Source organism: Podarcis erhardii (genome assembly GCF_964252035.2).
Source record: "Podarcis erhardii genome assembly, chromosome: 5".
NCBI classification, from domain to species: Eukaryota; Metazoa; Chordata; class Lepidosauria; order Squamata; family Lacertidae; genus Podarcis; species Podarcis erhardii.
The window spans coordinates 25,179,700-25,198,802 of record NC_138509.1 but is presented as its reverse complement, the minus strand read 5'-3'; the positions used below and the strand labels follow the sequence as shown (position 1 = coordinate 25,198,802).

At 41.7% G+C, this 19,103-nt stretch overlaps 1 protein-coding gene across 2 annotated transcripts in view; it reads right to left on the bottom strand.

The window, feature by feature from the left end:
* Nucleotides 1-19,103, bottom strand: part of LOC309341605 (uncharacterized protein) — a 117,287-nt gene that overhangs the window by 14,315 nt on the left and 83,869 nt on the right. The window lies entirely within an intron of this gene.

The window sequence follows — 19,103 nt, the reverse complement described above, 5'->3', positions numbered from 1 at the left end:
CCGACCCACACGAGGTAATTTGGAGGCTATGATGGGGGTAATTAGCCTCCTTAACCCCCCCAGGATTGTGGGGGGGACGGCCCTTGCCTGCTGTGCCCTATACCACCCCCAAATTTGTGGGGATGGGGGCACTAGGCACAAAGCCTTCCTGTGGGATTTCGGCACTCCTCGATGCTGTCTCTGATCCGCGCCTCTAGTTGCAACAATCTTCAAAAGGAACAATTTGGACGAGATAAATTGCACATACTTCAAGGAAAAAGGGGGAGTAAAGACTGCTGACAGAAGAGATCTCTGATAACAAGACAGGAATAAAATATGAGAAGATACGTCAAGATACGGTATGACAAATGACTGAGGGGGGAGGGGAAAAAACCTGCCTTTCCTCTTTTTATGTGATTAAACAAGAATCCCCTCCCCTAATGAGTCAGAAATTAAAGACTTAAGCTGTGGATTTAAGACTGTGTGGAGATAAACTTTTGAACCAAAGCAATGTTTCAAGACAAAGCTGGAAAGCTAAGAGTTTTGGAATGACGCAGTTAAAAATGCCGTTGCCATTTTGGGAGGCATTGATGGAGCTCTTGGGTCTGGGAGGAGAACGAGAGAAATCAACTTCTCGGTGGGACTTAAGAGTGACAATCCCTAATTTATGATGGAAAGAGCGGTGTTATCTACGAAGGAGATATATGGAAACCATCTGGACTTAGTTTGGAGGAACGGGAAATCCTCACAGGATCATTATACTTGCTTATCGGCTTAAGGAGACTAACAGAAGAGATCGTAAAGGAAAAAGAGAAATTATATGAACAAGATATGATGTGGAAACACCAAGATAAGACTGGATAGAATTATGAACTTTGTCTGGACTGATTGGGACTGATTTGGACATTAACGCAGTAATAAGAAGATGATCTGAATCCCCCTTTGGATCTTGAAGTATGGGTTCCCCCAACAAAATTTAAAAATTTGGCTTTGTAATTTGGAATTTATGTGATGTGATTTAATTTGATGTGATTGGCCAGTTAATAAAAAATATTTTTTTAAAAAAAACTTTTAATGCAGGAGATGTAGACTGACAAACTAAGGTACCTAAAATTTGATACAAAAATTTCACATTCCAAGTATGAAGTTTTGAATTAAAATTTGAATGAATTTGTGGAATGCTGAGTAAATCATCAAGTTGAAGGGCTCATTATGAATCTGAGAAGAACACAAATATAAGAAAGATAAGATGATAACATATACAAAGCTTCAGGGGTGGGGGCCTGGGGCAAGAAAATAAAGACTGGGCTCTACACAGAAGACGCCTATACTCCTGCTTTTTACTGACTGACTGCAACTGACAAAATGGAGAATGAGCATGCCAGAAGATAAAGTTGGAGAGCTATGCACCAATGGCAACCCCCAATGGGTTGCCATACATGGGTTCATCAACTATTTTTGATGGTAGGTTTCAAGCTGGGCAGGCCTGGTTTAAACTCTCCTGTCACAGGGACATCAGAAGCTGCCTTAGGCTGAGTCAGACCACTGCTCTAGCAGAGGGACTTCTTGGTAGTGGCACCCACTCTGTGGAACGCCCTCCCATCAGATGTCAAGGAAATAAACAACTATCTGACTTTTAGAAGACATCTGGAGGCAGCCCTGTTTCAGGAAGTTTTTAAATGTTTGATCTTTTATCATGTTTTTAATGTTCTGTTGGGAGCCACCCAAAGTGGCTGGGGAAACCGAGCCAGATGGGCGGGGTATAAATAAATTATTATTATTATTATTATTATTATTATTATTATTATTATTATTATTATCATCATCTCAGTATCGTCCACACTGGCTGGCAGTGGCTCTTAGCAGCCCTCCCTGGATCACAGGATTTATTTATGATTAAAAATGACAAAGCAGTATCCAAACAAACAAACCTGATGCAAATAATCCAAAAAATGTTTTAAATATAAAGGATTTAAAAGAGAGTGCTGTCCTTAAACTGTGAACACTTAAAGGCCTGAGAAGCATGGTACATTTGAGTGTGTGTTGAGTCATTTCACTTGGATATAAGTAATTTGAGCACATCATTACTGAAGCAGCTGGGGGCTCGGTTGTCATGGTGACAAACACACAAAATTGTGTATAGTTTCACTGGATCCTGCAAAGCTTGTCAATTAGATGAGTGTTCTTGAAGATTTGAATGAAAACAGACACTTGTCACTTTCTGGCAGCGGTCTGAAATTATGCATTTGAAATATTTTTTGTGGATGTAAGGGTGCTTCAGCCGTTTATTTTAAGTTACTTTCCCTGAATGGATCTGACACAGTGGATTCCCCACCCCCCCCACCCCCCCACCCCTTGCCTTCCCTTAGAAAGGAAGAATTCACTCTTGTTGAGAGAAGCATAATTACTACAACCATGAATGATATTAACATTTAGAGGTGTACATAAAAAAAGGGTAAAGGACCATAGTCAGCACGAAATATTAGAATGTAGGTGTTGCTCTGGGTGAGTGTTCCGGATTCTCAATCATGCACCAAGTTAAGGAGACTTTTTATTACTTTTAAAAACTGAACATCAGCATAACTAATAGTTTATCTTCTTCCCACAGCCTTACTGCTGAAGCTGTTCCTTGAACATATGCATATTCAGGGGGGCTCTGCGATGATGGCATGTGTTTAGGATTCTGCCAATGAGCAGTCTAGGACTGTAGGTCCAGGCCTCAAAGCTCTCTCTGGACACTGAAGCAAAGATCATCCTCTGCTATTGGCAGGCAGCCTCTGGATTGGCCAAGTAAAATAAAAAGAGATTGGCCTTTCTCCCTTGCTTGTTCAGTAAAGCAACACCTCTGGTCTGCCAGTTTCCAGCAACTGACCTCAAGGACCCTGTTTTGAATATTACATGTTCTACAATTTGGTTGGGAGGAAGATGTCTAAAATCCAAGTCTCCGTGGTGGGACTGTAGGAATCCTGTGAACATCTATTTTCTGCTATTGATGACTGCTAATAGCTGAAATGCTGTCATTTAAAGAGCCAGTACATGATGCCAGAATAAAAGTCCAGGTTTCTCAATTAAACTGGCAAGCAAGCAAGCAAGCAAGCAAGCAAGCAAGCAAGCGCCAACCTCTTACAGAACTTGCAGCCATTAACTTATCTCATACATACCTTCAGCTACTGGTAGTGATGCTCACCAGCACACAATGGAAGCTGTCATTTATTTCCTGCTCATTTTTAAAAGATCCAGTGTAATTTACAGGAATGAAAAGTTGGCAGTGAATGCCACAACTTTAGGGCAGCCCCTGAGAATGCTTCACTGTGCATTTTTCTGCAGGCATTATGTTCCGCAATGAAGATACTGACAACATGATGCACCCAAGGTTTGGTGGGTTCATGCTAGCCCATCCCTAAGGACCCAGGTTGTGTTAACCTCCAGCAAGCAGCTTGAATTTCAACAAGAAATTAAGGCACCTATGCAGTTGCCAAATCACTGGGTGGTGTTCAACTAACTTTTACTCAAAGCAGACCCACTGAAATTAATGAACCTCAGTTAGTAGTGTATAGTAACTTCAGTGGGTCCACTCTGAACAGGATTATATATATATTTCCCAAAAAATTTACTAATTTTCCACATATATCACAAAAACAATACGACAATACACACAACAAACACTAAGCAATTCCATTCCTATTATTCCAAGTAGAAAGGCTTCTGGTTTCTTAATAAATTTATTTTTCAACATTTTTTTCAACTCATTATAAACCTTTTCCCAGAAGTCTTTCACCTTGGGACACGTCCACCACACATGATAAAAGGTACCTTCTTTTTCTTTGCATTTCCAACATAGATTGTCATTTGTGTGGTAGATCTTTGCTAATTTTACTGGGGTTAAGTACCATCTATACATCATTTTCATAATATTTTCTTTTAATACAGTACATGCAATAAACTTAACCCCTCTCTTCCACAGCCTTTTCCAATCTTCAGACATTATATTGTGTCCAACATCTCTTGCCCATACTCTGAACAGGATTATAGCACCACATACAACCCATTGCTTTTATATGTTCCCTACAGCCTAGTGCCATGAGAAGGGTTGTTGTGGCAAATGTACACATTTTCATTTTTAAAAATGTAGTTTTGCCTAATATGCAGGCTCTTACAAAACAATGTCCCCAAATTTAATGCATTTATGTATGTTATTTTTGCTAATATATGCATTCCTATGCACATTTTACCCTGGTGTATGCATTTTTGTACATATTACTTGGCTCGGAAACTGCACTGCAACATTTGGAGAAATGCGAATTTCAAAAGATTGCTGGGTTCGGTTCATGCACTGTTTCAGAAAGTGCACAATGGGTAGTTTCATATGCAAACTTAATCAAATCTTGTCCCCATTCCTATCCCTGTCATAAATGGAAGTAATAGTACATGCCTGCAAATCCAAAATTGGTGTATACTTATCATTCATATTTTTAAAAGCACAGTCTTTAAAAGCACTAAAACAAGAGGGATTTCCACCTTCTGATTCAGGACTTGTGGCTGCAAACCTAGTGATTTATAAACAACCATGACAACACCACAAAAGCCACCGTGGAAATTCAAAACAAGGCAATAATGAAGTCCAAGCTAGGGAAACACATTTGTTAGTTGGTTTATTCATGCATGTGCCTCTGATATGTTATTGATTGCAAAATGTTCCTCCCTAGAGCCCCTTCCACACCTCAGCGAAGTGGCTCATGAGTCATGGATCAAAGAAACGTAAGAAAGAACCGACAAGCAATAAGGCTCATATCACCACCAACATATAAATCAGTCAGCAGGAAAACAACAGTTCAGTCTGTGTCAATAACAGCACTTTAAGGAACGTGAAAATGACACATTATCACGGTGAGCGCTGAGGAAGCAAGCAGCAGCAGAGAACATTTCAGTGTTTTTCTACTAAAGACCTTGTTAGAGAGAGCACATGGAGATGAAGGAGCCAACTGCTAGGAATACAGCATTGCCTTCGCTCAGGTCACTTGCCAGTGATTTTATTGCATATGAAAATGGTTTTAGTGCTGGCGATAAAAATAAGGGTGCTGCAGAGAGTTCAGCTGGCTTCAAGACACTCAGAGCTATCCCTGATTTCCTGCACGATAAGCAGAAAATTAAAGCTAAGACAGTAGCGTGGAAAGCTTGCCGCCCTGGTAGGTTTATTATCAGGACTTGGGCTCTTGCTGAGAGAGCCTTCTTCCTGATTCAGTGTAAGGCAAGATGGATTAATTCAGTGGCGTTATTCCTTGAGCTGGTTTTCCAGGAGTATGTTGGGGGTGGGTAGAGATAGATTGCTGTACAGTTGTACCTCGAGTTAAGTACTTAATTTGTTCTGAAGGTCCGTACTTAACCTGAAACTGTTCTTAACCTGAAGCACCACTTTAGCTAATGGGGCCTCCTGCTGCTGCCGCGCCGCCAGAGCACGATTTTTGTTCTCATCCTGAAGCAAAGTTCTTAACCTGAAGCACTATTTCTGGGTTAGCGGAGTGTGTAACCTGAAGCGTATGTAACCTGAAACGTATGTAACCCGAGTTACCACTGTACTAGGGATGTGCTACAGCTTGGTGTAGGGGCTGAAAAATAACACCAATTGTGGTGATTGTGGGGTGTCTTTCTACTCCTGAGTCTACCAACAGAAATATCAGCAGCTCTTCTTCATTCATAACCTGGGCAGACAACAATTAAGGCCAGAGCGGACTTTTAAAAAAGTGCCACGATGCCTATTAAGTGTTTCCCCATATATGAAATTGGGTGATAGCCAATTCTGGAAAGCAGCTTGTCAATATGTTTTAGACTATTCCAGAATAGAGCTCTGCTTTGACCTTGAATAAGTGGCAGCTAAGGAATTGGTACTCCTGGATAGAAACCAGAAGGGACCTACAACTAATTAGAAACACAAAATTTCCCCCTTGGTATCCCCTCTTGAGAAAAGGGATTTTAGAGCTAATTGTCTGACCAAACACTCACCAATTTCCTCAGGAAATGCCTTTATTGAGCTGTGTTTCCAAGTGATGCCCACAGCAGTCTTGGACGGTCAGTACAAGGTTCCATAATCTTTGTATTTGTGGACCAACTCAGTTGGAAGACATGTTAGCCTGCCCTTATATAGAGAGCCAAGAGATTTCTGTCTCAAACCTTTCTACACACAGGCAAACAGGCCACTCCACCAGAAATGGTCCAGTTTCTTTTGAGTGACAACACTAGCTTCATAACACACAGGGGAGCTTGTGCACTGGCTTCAAAATGGTGCTTTAGAGGTTTAATCTGAAATCAAGCTGGATCTGAGTTTGTTGATGTCTCTTTTCTCTCTTATATCATGTATGTGCTTATTGAGCTTGGGGAAGGAGGCATGAGGCTCTGACAGGGTCTTGGAGCCCTCCTGCCTCCGTCCCAAAGCCAAGCAAGTGCTTATCAGGCGTTGGGAAGGAGGTGTGAGTCCATGTCCCAATTTTTATTAGCAGAAAGTTGGAGGGCATGTGATACAACAATATTGGCCTTTGCACCTTGCAGTAAGGCTATTTGGATGTTATAAAGCCACTGATCTGAAGAGGAATGGGGGAGCTAATGTGCCCCTTGGAAGGCAGATTAATAGCTAGGCCAGGCATAGGCAAACTCCGGCCCTCCAGATGTTTGGGACTACAATTCCCTTCATCCCTGACCACTGGTCCTGTTAGTTAGGGATGATAGGAATTGTAGTTCCAAACATCTGTAGGGCCGGAGTTTGCCTACGCCTGTGCTAGGATTTTGTTTCTAGGAAGTGTATGAGATAGCAGAGCCACGAAATTTAGAAGACAGACGCACTGCTTCTTTTCCTTGCAAGTGAAATGCAACTTTTTAAAAATTCAAGCCTTGTTTAAAAGTTGGTAGGTGGACAAGTGGACCAGTAAAATTACCTTGACAGCCACAGCCAGTGTATGGACTGCCTGTTTGTCCATCCCAAACTCTCAAACTCCGAATGGAGTCACTGTTCAGATGTCATGCTTTTTCCCATCTATAACCCCATTTATGCAGCATCAACCTACTCAGTTCTTTACTTCCCCATGCTATAGGATTCCACTCTATTCTTGATGGTATTTGAACATGTCCAGCAGTGACTGAATCTATTTCTGTGTGGGAAGACCATTTCAAAGGTCCATCTAATACAGAAAAAATAGTATCCCATTATATGTTTCATTCTGTTTTGCAGATGGAAAGCAGAGGTTTTTATTCCCAAAAGGAAAATATCTGGATTTGTTAATATTCAGTGCAGTTATTAAATACATTGGGTATATTGGAATATCAGCCACACTGGGTACGTGTTATGGGTAGGAATGGAAAAGAATTTTGCCTGAGCCAGATGCAAATATGGCTTTGCCTCATTTTGCATTCTTGTGATCAATGCAGGACTAAAATCTGTAGCTGTAATTGTTCTTTCCTTTCTGGGGCACAGGATTTTTTAAAATTGCAATGGTAATTTAAGAAGTAACAGTAGTTTTCTTTTCTATACGTTCCTATACGTTCCATACTTCTGTGTTCACTTCCTGACTAGCCTGCCACTAGGATGCCAGTGTGCTTAGAAGAAAAGTGTTAAGCAAAATACCTAAACTCTTTGTGTGTGTCAAGTCTACCTAGGGTCCAGTCCCCTCCTGAGTTTTAGATCTTCCTGCCCATCTTTAGTAGTGTGTTGCTAGATGTGTGGGGTATAAATCGTAAAATTTTCATTATGGAATGGGAAGTCCCTATTTTCATCAGAGAAATGTTGGCAAGTATGCACTTGGGAACATAGGAAGCTGTCTTATGCCTTCAGACCATTGATCCCTCTAGCGCAGTATGGTCTACTCTGACTAGAAGTGGCTCTTTAGGGTTTCAGACACAGAATATTCCCAGTCCTACTTGAAGATGTTAGGAATTCTGCAATCTTCTGCATTTACTGTACCTCTGAGCTATGGCCCATATACAGGCCTTGATATAAGAACCCCTCAGACTTTCTACAAAAAAACATAGCTAAGAGGGGAAGGGTCCACACAGTCCACACAGAAAGATGCTATCTACTTATGGTAGGGTTGGGGAACCTGTGGCTCTCAGAATGTGACTGAACTCCAACTCTCCTCAGCCAAAGTCCAAATTTACAGAAGCCATCCCAGTTTTTGATTTGATCCCAAAAGATCCCACTTTTCTTTCGGATGTCCCTATTTTCATCAGAGAAATGTTGGAGACCCCGGAGCCAAGGAGATAAGTAATTATACAACCTGTAGAAGACATCTGAAGGCAGCCCTATATAGTTTTATTGTGCTTTGATATGCGTTGGAAGCTGTCCAGAGTATTATCATCATCATGGAATAGGAAGTCCCTATTTTCATCGGAGAAATGTTGGAGGGTATGCCAAAGGCCAGGGCAGGGCCAACAGGAATTCTGGGAGCAGGACTGGTGTGTGCACCTCCTTCACACTTCAATCATACATGTGCACTTTGTATGATCCTGTAGGTCCTAAGGTTTAGGAAACATGGTAGACTCTGGCTTCCAATAACAGGGCCAAGGTGTCCATGATACTTGTTGCCTGAGTCAGAAGCCAATGGGTGAGCATGCTCAGTATTCCTATGACAGTGAAGTCCATGGGCTAACAACTAATGCTTATTAACAGGGTAATATCAGACTACATTTTCTCAAGCTATGTTCAGTGCTAGGGACTGAAGTTTTACTACTGGTTTCTCTCTCTCTTTTTGTTACAAGCGGCAAGAAATTGAAACATTCCACCCAGTCGCTGCTTAAACCTGGCTGTATGATGGGTGCTGTATCTGCAGCTAGTAATTCACTGCTAGATCCCACAGTTTCTCTTCTGAGTGCACTTCCCTGAGCTTTCTGTCATGCCCAACTATCAGTAATAGAAAAACCAGCAGTGCAAAATGTTTCAGAGATGGGAAACTCTGCAGAAAAACACACTGGCTAGGAGAGACCGCTGTTGGAAGAGTGTACGAGAAAATTTGCATTTGATTTGTCAAGATTGACAGGGTATTTTATACTAGTTATTATCACATACATATGATTTCATCATAATGAAATTCAAAATCTGCGACAGGCAGATGAAACTAGGATGCCTCTGCCAGTCATGTGCTGTTAGTGCCTCTTGAGCCTCACAAAGCAGGCAAGATGGAATGTCACAAACACATTGGGTGCATTTGTCTTCTCCTTTTATAAGAGACAAAGCCTTTCTGTAGACTGTCTGAGACAAAGGTTCAGTTCATACATGATAGTGTGTTGGATCCAATGCTACATGTGTCTCCACTCATGGGGCACAGCTTCCTTTTCCTCTGCCTGTGCCCCCCAAACATTTGCTCCACTGAATAAGACCTTGAGGAGGTGCAGGAGAGAGGAGGGGAAGTTCCATTATATAATTAGAAGTCTGTTGTGCATGTGGAACAACAGTGTATCCAGGTGATTTTCTCAGGAGGATGCAAGGCTGCCATCATACCCATGACCAAAGGAACTATTTATGTGACCTGTGTGAGGGATCCATGTGTGGCCATAATTGTTTCTGTTACAGTGGCAGCTCAACGTCCATCAGTGTCATAAGCCCTGTGACCCTGTCAGGCTCCAGTATGGCTTGGCTGGCTCAGACAGGAGTATGAGGAGGAACCGGGGGGCAGGGAATTGTGGGAGCGAGGATGGAGGTTCTCCCCTTTACCTGCAGAGTGAAGAGCTTCATTGGGTGGTGAGGAGCGCATCCATCAGGCTCTGGTCATGGCTGAGCATGAGGCCACAGAGGCCAAATGAGAGCAAGAGTCAGAAGGAGCTGCTACAACTTTGTCACCAAAGACTAGGTGCCACCTATGTAAATAGGAACAGACTCACCCACCCAGACAAAGTGTGTGTCTACAAACTTGACATTGGCAAGAGTGTTGCGGAAATCTGGTGTATCTCCATTGATTCCATCCAGTTTTGATCTTCTGTCCAGACCCGGAACTCTTGACTCTTAGGCCTCCTGCAGAGTCTGTAGCCATTACTTGTCTGGATAAAGACCTCTGTATTACTTGTATGTAAGAGCATCTCTCATTGTGGGAGATAGGGCAGCCAGTGTTCCTGAAGGTTTGGTGGCAGATGCAAGGCTCATGTGGAAGCCTGGGTTCATACCAATGTCACCTCCATAGCTCAACCATGACCACAGCTCTGCCATAAGTGGCAGAAGCACATGGAAATTCTTTGCTTTGACCGAACCAGAAACTGCAGGTGAGGGGTTCCATATTTCCTTGTTTGGAGCTGACGGGAAAGGGAGGGGGGATGCTTTATTAGTCCATTTGTTTCATTACTCAGTCATCAGGATGGCATTCCCTTGGCTCTTGATTCAGAATTCATTTCCATGTTCCCTTTCGGTTTCATTTGCCATTGATTAGAAAGGGAGCCCCGGACAGATTTCTGCCAGCAATTCCATTCTCACTTTTCTTTTTAGAGGTCCCCATCTTGTAATTTAAAAAGTCTTCCAGAATTGAGACTGTTTGAAGGGCTCCTTCTTCTGATTTGGAGTGAAAGTGAAGCACTCCCCCTTTCTCACACTGTCACTGATCTTTGCAGGAAGCACAAAGTGCAGAGTGACATCCAAATGGAAAAATAGTTAAAAAGAAGAATAACCCACTATATTTGATGGAACAGAAAAGAGAAGATTTCCACCATGCTAAGGTGGAAAGAAATTTATAGTTTCACTGATAATGCTAGGAAAATAAATTGCCATCGGTGAAGTTTTTTAAAGCAGGTTGTTGGTGTTTTGTTTTGTTTTGTTTTTACTGTATCCCGCAAAGCTAGAGACGTGGGAGAAAGTGTGTTTTGCCTGCATTTCAATGCAGGTCTACCAAATTAGCATGTCCCAAAATAATGCATGAACTGAAATATAAATGTTTTTTTGAAATTCACACTTCTCTGAAGTTTGTGGTACCATTCTCCAATCAAAACATATCTACTAAAAAAAGGATGCTAGAGAAAACTGTGCCTAAAGATGCATTTGTTTGCGAAGATAGCATATAAAAATGTGTATATAGGGAGAGATGCACACTGAAGCGCTGATGGGTTTTCCTGGGAACTTTTCATAAACAAACAAATCATTCAACAAAGTAAACTGATGCAAAAAATTGAATTGATGTTTGGAAAAAGGAGAAACATAAATTGTCAGGTTTACCTGTATCTGCGGAAAACCTTGAAAACAACAATGCGCATACGCATGCAGAGTGGAACATGCTACAGACAACTCCTCTGAATGTGGCTGGTACAGGCAAGAAAAGCCTAAAAAGAGGCAGTTAAAAATGATAAAAATTAACAGAAAAGAGAAACAGGGTAATCCTGTTGCTAATTTGAGTGAAAACCTGAGCTTGGGATACTCAGCTACATTCCCCGCCCCCCCTAAAATATATACTGAAATTGTAAGATGAGCCAGTTTCAATAATGTATGTTCTCAATTCATTCTTTGCTTTCTTCCACAAATTCTAGGGGAGAAAATGGACAATTGGATCTGTTAGCAATGCAAATGAATGCAGAAAGAAAGTGTCAAGCTGACTTCCACAGGATTTCAAAGAGCTGTTTTACAACCGGACAGCATCGAGGGCGTGCTAGTACGTCAGTCGTCTTGCTTATCGCAGAGCAAGTATTATACATGCCACTTAATGCTATCAAAGAAGTATTAATGGAAGTCAGGCCTCCCTGGCATCCTGAGACCACTCAAGCAGGATAGTTTCTGAAAGTAAGATGTTGTTAATATGCAGCACTGCCACTTTCTCCTAAAAATTACACCTGAATTGACCCCCTCTGGCCAAATCCCATATCCTCCAACATTTTTTCAATGAAAATAGCAACGTCCCATTCCATACTGATTATTTTACTATTTATACCCCACACATCTTACTGGGTTACCCAAGCCACTCTGGGCACCTTCCAACATATATAAAAACATAATAAAATATTAAACATTTTTTTAAAAATCCCCATATAGGATTGCCTTCAGAGGGCTCGGGGTTGGGTAACTCCATAGCCTCCAATTAAAAAAAGGACATCGTAAGGAGAAGTGGACATTCCAGGATCAAATCAGAAACCAGGATGGCTTCTCTAAATCAGGGATGCCCCTGGAAAATAGGGACACTTGGGGGGTCTGCAAGTGAGATGACATAGACATCCTAGTAGTGTGTTCATGGCTGAATGGATCCATAGGCGGTGGGGGAAGCAGGATAATAATAGTAATAGTAATAGTAATAGTAATAGTAATAGTAATAGTAATAGTAATAGTAATAGTAATAGTAATAATTTATTATTTATACCCCGCCCATCTGGCTGGGTTTCCCCAGCCACTCTGGGCAGCTTCCAACAGAATATTAAAATACAATAGTCTATTAAACATTAAAAGCTTCCCTAAACAGGGCTGCCTTCAGATGTCTTCTAAAAGTCTGGTAGTTGTTTTTCTCTTTGACATCTGGTGGGAGGATACAGTCTTGTTAGGAGCTGGTAAGTCACCCCACATTTCCATAACGCCAGAAAACAAAGACAGATTCTGGTTGTGATTAATTATAGCTTGGCCCAAACTTCCAGGGTGAAATGTGATTTCACAGGATGTTCTAGTCATAGGGGCAGCTGTGATAACAATCAAATAGCAGACAAGCATTAAGATATCGCTCTTGTCTGCATGCCTAGATACCCTCCCTGGTTCCAACTGTTTAAAAATGGCTTCTGGTTAGAAGCATATCATAGCATCTGTATCTTATCCTTTGAAAGAAGCACAGCAGATCACAGATGCAATTAAGGTATTTGAATCACCAGCCTGGTAGATTTAAGGACAGTGATAAGGTGTCTCACTGTCTCCCCGGCTGAATTAAGCTGAAGGCCTGCTTTGCTATTCATTTGTGTGTAATTTCATCAAAGAGAGATGGATCCAGTGTCCTTTTGAACACAATTCCTTTCTGCCAGCCAGCGGGTCAGACAAAAGCATTCATTCAGCTAATACATATGCTAATGATGAAGCTTATATAGAGTTTTAATGCAGTACTACTTGTGGGCTAGTTGGGCTCCAGAAGCACAGAATGTATGTATTATTGATCCAGAGGACTTGCACTGGCAGGCTGACACTCATACTCATGGCAGTAATTGTGCATGTAAGCTATTGCTAAATTTACTCAATTTGGGGGGATCCTGTCTTCTTCCTCACCTGGTAAAAAGCATACAGTGTGAATTGGACTTCATATGGTCAACATACACTTGAATTTTGTCTATTTCTGTGATTGCAGCAACCTTTTCATTTGGGGAAATTGCAACCTGCTGGAGACGTGGACAATATCAAGACGATTAAGTGTGTCTGTGGTGACATTGTCCTTATATTGACAGTTACTGTGGACAGCTTACAGACCAGATCAAAGAAATAAAGGACATGCCAGTTATAATAGATCTTAAACACATTTGATTATGTCAATATCTTGGAACAGAACAATAGACTGGATTAATATATTGGTTATTGATGGCAGCCAAGCGTTTAGTACAGGTATGGGGATTTTTTTGACCCATCAATTTTTGTTATCCCATCAGCTCCAGCAAGCATGACCAATGGCCAGGGATGATGGGTGTTGTACTTCAGCAACATCTGAAGGGATAAAGGTTCCCCATGCCTAATTTGGTAGCTTGACATGGGAAGCAGGTGGATAGAATATTGGTTAAAATTTGGTAGTGCGAATGTTGGGGCATTTTCAGAATTTTGAAATTGGCATATCTTATTGGATATGAAGAATTCAGAAACCCTTCCTAAATGTTTTGGTAATGTAACAGACAGATCTCAAATGTAGTTGGATCGAGATGATGATGATGATACAAGCATGAAAATACAGTATAGAATAATATATTCTTACATAGAATCATGGGAAGATTGTTTTAGATTCTGCACAACTGTTTTATTCTGCATGTTTCTTATTGTGCATGTTTAAAATTTATCAATAAGAAGGCAAGGGTGTGGAGAATTTGTACGCTGTGATCGCATGTACAAGAGCCAGTTGCTCTCAGCATGAACCACATAACACCGGTCCTGAAAGATCTACATTGGCTCCCAGTACGTTTCTGAGCACATTTCAAAGTGTTGGTGCTGACCTTTAAAGCCTCAGCCCAGTATACCTGAAGGAGCGTCTCCACCACATCATTCTGCCCGTACACTGAGGTCCAGCGCCAAGGGCCTTCTGGCAGTTCCCTCACTGCAAGAAGCGAAGTTACAGGGAACCAGGCAGAGGGCCTTCTCAGTAGTTGTGCCCCCCCCTTTCAGATGTCAAAGAAATAAACAACTATCAGACTTTTAGAAGGCATCTGAAGGCAGCCCTGTTCAGGAAAACTTTTAATATTTGATGAATCATTGTGTTTTAATATTCTGCTGGAAGCCACCCAGAGCGGCTGGGGAAACCCAGCCAGATGGGTGGGGTATTATTATTATTATTATTATTATTATTATTGTTATTGTTATTGTTATTGTTATTGTTATTGTTATTGTTATTGTTATTGTTATTGTTATTGTTATTGTTATTGTTATTATTATTATCCCTAAGCAGTGCACTGTAAAGGAGAAGGCTTTGATTAAAAGGTAGAGTGTGTCCTGCACCCAAACTGATGCCTTCCAGAAATTTTGGGCTTCAGCTCCCACCAGTCTCAGCCAACATGACCAATGTCCAGTGATTGTGAGAGCTGTATTCCTGCAACATCTGAATGGCACCAAGTCAGGGAAGGTTGAGAGAGATTGGGAAGGCGAGGGGGTGGAAAGCACGCATTAGGTCATCACTTTTCCCAGGCAGAACTCCTAAACCTTTAGTAGCTACAAGCTCAGTTCAGATTTACTGCTTATAACCATAGGTCATCCCAATATCAAAACAGTGGAGAGTGGCACTATAAATATATTGAGAAATAAAGCAAAATTAAGCCTGCATCAATAAAAACGAACTTAATTAAAACCTGGCAGCTGATCCAATGAACAGAATAATTGCTAAGTCCAGCTCAGCCAGTTAGGTATTTTTTGGCCACAGTAAAACACATTAAAAATAAATCCCAAAAGAATCGAAACAAGCAAGCTACCTTTGTAGTGTATTCTATGTTCGCCTTGTAAACTTTGTCTCTGGCCTTGGCTGATGCTAATAAGGAGGTAGCAACTTTTCGCGGTATCCTGATATCCTTGTAAAAAGCTGAGAAACAAAAGTCATTTTGATACACTGGTCAATTGGGGTTGTTATTTTAAAAGATCAGCAAAGTATTTTCCTCTGGCACTTTGTGTCAACGAACAATTAAACAGATAATGGGAAATAGCTACATGTTGGGTTGAAATAAACGACAGACGAATGACAAGTGTCATATGGGAGGCATCTCTCGAGCATGTCTCGGGGAGTCCCTTTTATTGAATATTACAGCATTGCCACATATGTGCTTGTTGCTGATTGGTTAACACAAATACAATGCAAGGGTTGCATATAGGCATTAATCATCAATAGATTAAAGGTTGGGAAAGGGAACACAGAATTGGACAGGTATGAAAACCTCCTTATTAAACTATTACTAGGGATTGATATAGCATGACTTAAAAGAACATAACTATCGCATTCCGTAGATGTGGTTAACCATGCATTGAGAACAGGTCAGGATACAATGTTTCATGAACTCAATGTGAACTAAACATTCTAGGGTGGGTGAGGAAGGAACGCTTCAGCTTAGAGCGGTTTGCCAGAGTCATGTGCAGAAGCAAAACTTCCCATCAGGGCTGGCTTTTCCAATCAAAGAGATGCACCATTGAACCAACAGTACTGAGTTCACAAGCACCAAGAAGTGCAAACCTTTCTTGATGTTCTCTTTCTTTTGATTTCCCCCACAAATATGTCTTTAATTTTATTCTCACAACAAGCTCTCTGAAGTAGGGAAGGCTCAGAGGGAGTGACTTGCCCAAGGCTGCTCAGTGAACTTCAGGGCTGAGCTGGGAAATCAGCAGTATATTTCACTATTTCTTTTGAAAGAATGTGTAGCTAGACAAGCTATTAAAATAAATCTCTGGCAGAAGATATAAGGAAGGCAAGGACTCAGAAGTGGTTCCAGGGTCCATACAACCTCTCTCTGAGGATTTTGGTATTTTTGCATACCACCCCATTCTCCAGGGCTTCCAGACACTCACCCAGGGTTTGTGTTTCCTTTTGGGAATGATGCACTGAGGAGACTGTGTTGTCTTTATGATATATGGTGTATTTACACATGTATACAACCTGAGCCTTTGATGGAGGGGTTCACAGCATTAACAACCCCAAAAAGGTCTTGCCCACAGCCTGGGATTCAAACAGAAATCAACCATTGTACTGCCTCTCTGGTTCTTCAGCGTGATGCTTTTAGGTCACATTACTGCCAATTCTCCACTCAAGACTTAGGCTTTTGTCCTTCTAACTATCTAAGAGTTGGAGGAGGGGTGCCACCCTTCACAGAGCTCCCTTCATTTTGATCTCTTAATCACCATTTGTTTGTTTACTTAATGGCCCATCATCTCTGCAATTACCTCGTGAAGAAGAACCAGGCAGAGGCCCTTTTTGGTAGTGGCACCCTCCCAGTGGAATGCCCTCCCTTCTGATGTCAAGGAGATAAAGAATTACACAACTTTTAGAAGACATCTGAAGGCAGCCCTGCATCAGGAGGTTTTTAATGCTTGGTGTTTTTATTATGTTCTTAGATATGCTGTAAGCCTCCCGGAGTGGCTGGAGAAACCCAACCAGATGGGCAGGGTATAAAAATTGTTGTTGTTGTTGTTGTTGTTGTTGTTGTTGTTGTTGTTGTTGTTATAGCCTGGTTTATATTTTAACACTTGCTAGATCAGTAGGCTGGATTAAATTCTAACTCTTACTGTCTAGGGATTAAAGGTGTCTGATACCCACCAATTCATAACACTATTAATATTACCACAGATCACTGGACTTAGGTGTGTTCAACCTAAAAAATGCATTGATGTGAGTTTTCCCTTGTTATTAGGGACTAACAGGAGAATCCTAAACATGTCTGCTCAGAAGTAAGCCCTGCTGAATTCAGTGGGGCCTATTCCCAGGTAAGTGGAATTGTATTGCAGTCTAGGCGATCTCCTGCCATTGACCTGATTTGATACCCTTTGCTCCACTATGCATTCAAGTTATCCTCAGTTCTATGCAGCTGTATCTGAATCCTTAATTTTGGATTCGTTCATGTGTGTGTGTTTTAATCTTGTCCCCTTTTGTTGTTGCTGTCCCTTAGCCATATTTTCAAGATGTTTTCCACTTATCAAGTCTACGCCATTCTCTTTGAATAAATAATGTTCCTCAGAGATTGATGGGGTTTTCTTGGCTGAAAGAAGTAAAACTATTCCATTTCAGAAGCAAACACAAGATATACAGTAATTAGAAATGTATACCCCCCCCCCTTGTGGTAACAGAAAAAAGGTATGCATTCCAGTGTCATATAAAGTGGGATATGCGTTGGGATAAGTGGTTTTTTGAATCTTTTTATTTGGGCTGCTTTGTATATATTACAGGCAAGTGACCATGTTGAGCATCCTCTTGAAAAGAGCATTGCATTCTGACCTTTGCAGAGATGAGCAAGTTGCCCACTTGCACACAGTCTTTGGATGTGTGGGATGTAATCCACAGGGAGCAGTAAAATACAACATTCCTTGTTTTCCTAGAGTGGACAGGCAAGGGGAAGTTTGGTCCAGCCAGTCAAAACTTCCTTGTTCCTCCTGGGCTGGAGCATCCTTCCTTTTGCATGTGACTAGAGGTGGGCGTGACCTTACCTGTCCAGGTAACAAAAGGACAAGGCATGCTGCCACTCTCTCTCTTTTTCACTTCCTTCGTCGTTGGACCAGCTTGTTAGCTAGAAATGCTCTACCAACTTCTCAGCTAGCAGAAGCACTGGGATTATCCCCCCACATGGGGTAGATCCACATGTTCATATTTGTAACTAAGTCTGCCTTCAGGGATCCAACTGTGAACTGATGCGAGTCAACTTCTTTTATTGACTTTAAATAAGATTGTTGTGTCTTTATTCTTTTAAGGAGGGTAAACGGGAACTTACCAGGAACATACAATTCAATACTGAATTGTATGATAGTGAAAGGCTTACACAAGGCTGCAACTAGCTATCTGCTGTGCATGTAAAAGGGGAATGTAAACTCTGCTAAGTACAGAAACTCTCTGGCACAAGTTAGGAAGGATATTAATAAACAATATATCATGTCCTGCATCCCTGAACATTCCCACAGGATATACAGTGGTACCTCGGGTTACAGACGCTACAGGTTACAGATGCTTCAAGTTACAGACTCCGCTAACCCAGAGATAGTACCTCAGGTTAAGAACTTTGCTTCAGGATGAGAACAGAAATCGTGTTCCGGTGGTGCAGCGGCAGCGGGAGGCCCCATTAGCTAAAGTGGTACCTCAGGTTAAGAACAATTTCAGATTAAGAAACGACCTCCAGAATGAATTAAGTTCTTAACCAGAGGTACCACTGTACAAGGGGCTTGGAGCAAGGAGCAGAAAAATGAGAAGTCCCACCATGCAAGGAGATTTCCACTGTGCAGGCAGCAGGGCTGGCCCAAGTCATTTGGACACCCTAAGGTGAACCACAAAATGGCACCTGCTGCCGCCAGGGAAGATGGGATGAATGAGGATCTACATTAGGAACAAGGGGGGGAAGGGAATAAAGACCTACATCAGGGTGGGAGGTGACCAGTAGCTTCTCCTATTTGCAAAGAGGCCACTGCAGATGCAGCATGGGGGGGGGGGAGGCCAAGGATGAAGCAGATCCAGCCTCTAAGGAGTGGGCCTCAGTTGTTGCTGCCACTACGGCAGCAGCAGCAGGTGAAGCATTCCTTGAAGGCTGGATCAGCTGTCCTTCTGGATCCTGCCACCAGAGGAGGTTGCCTTAACATGCCTCATGGATGGGACAGCCGTGGCAAGCAGGCAGGTGTCATTGGATGTGCCTGCTCTGGTTTGATATTTTGGTTTAAGTTTGTTATAATGTTATAGAAAAGTCAGCTAATAGCAACAGGAAACAAAGATGGAAATGTGTTTTAAAGTCTGCTGTTGTATATATTCAAAGCCAAGTTGCAAAGAAGACAAACAATTATA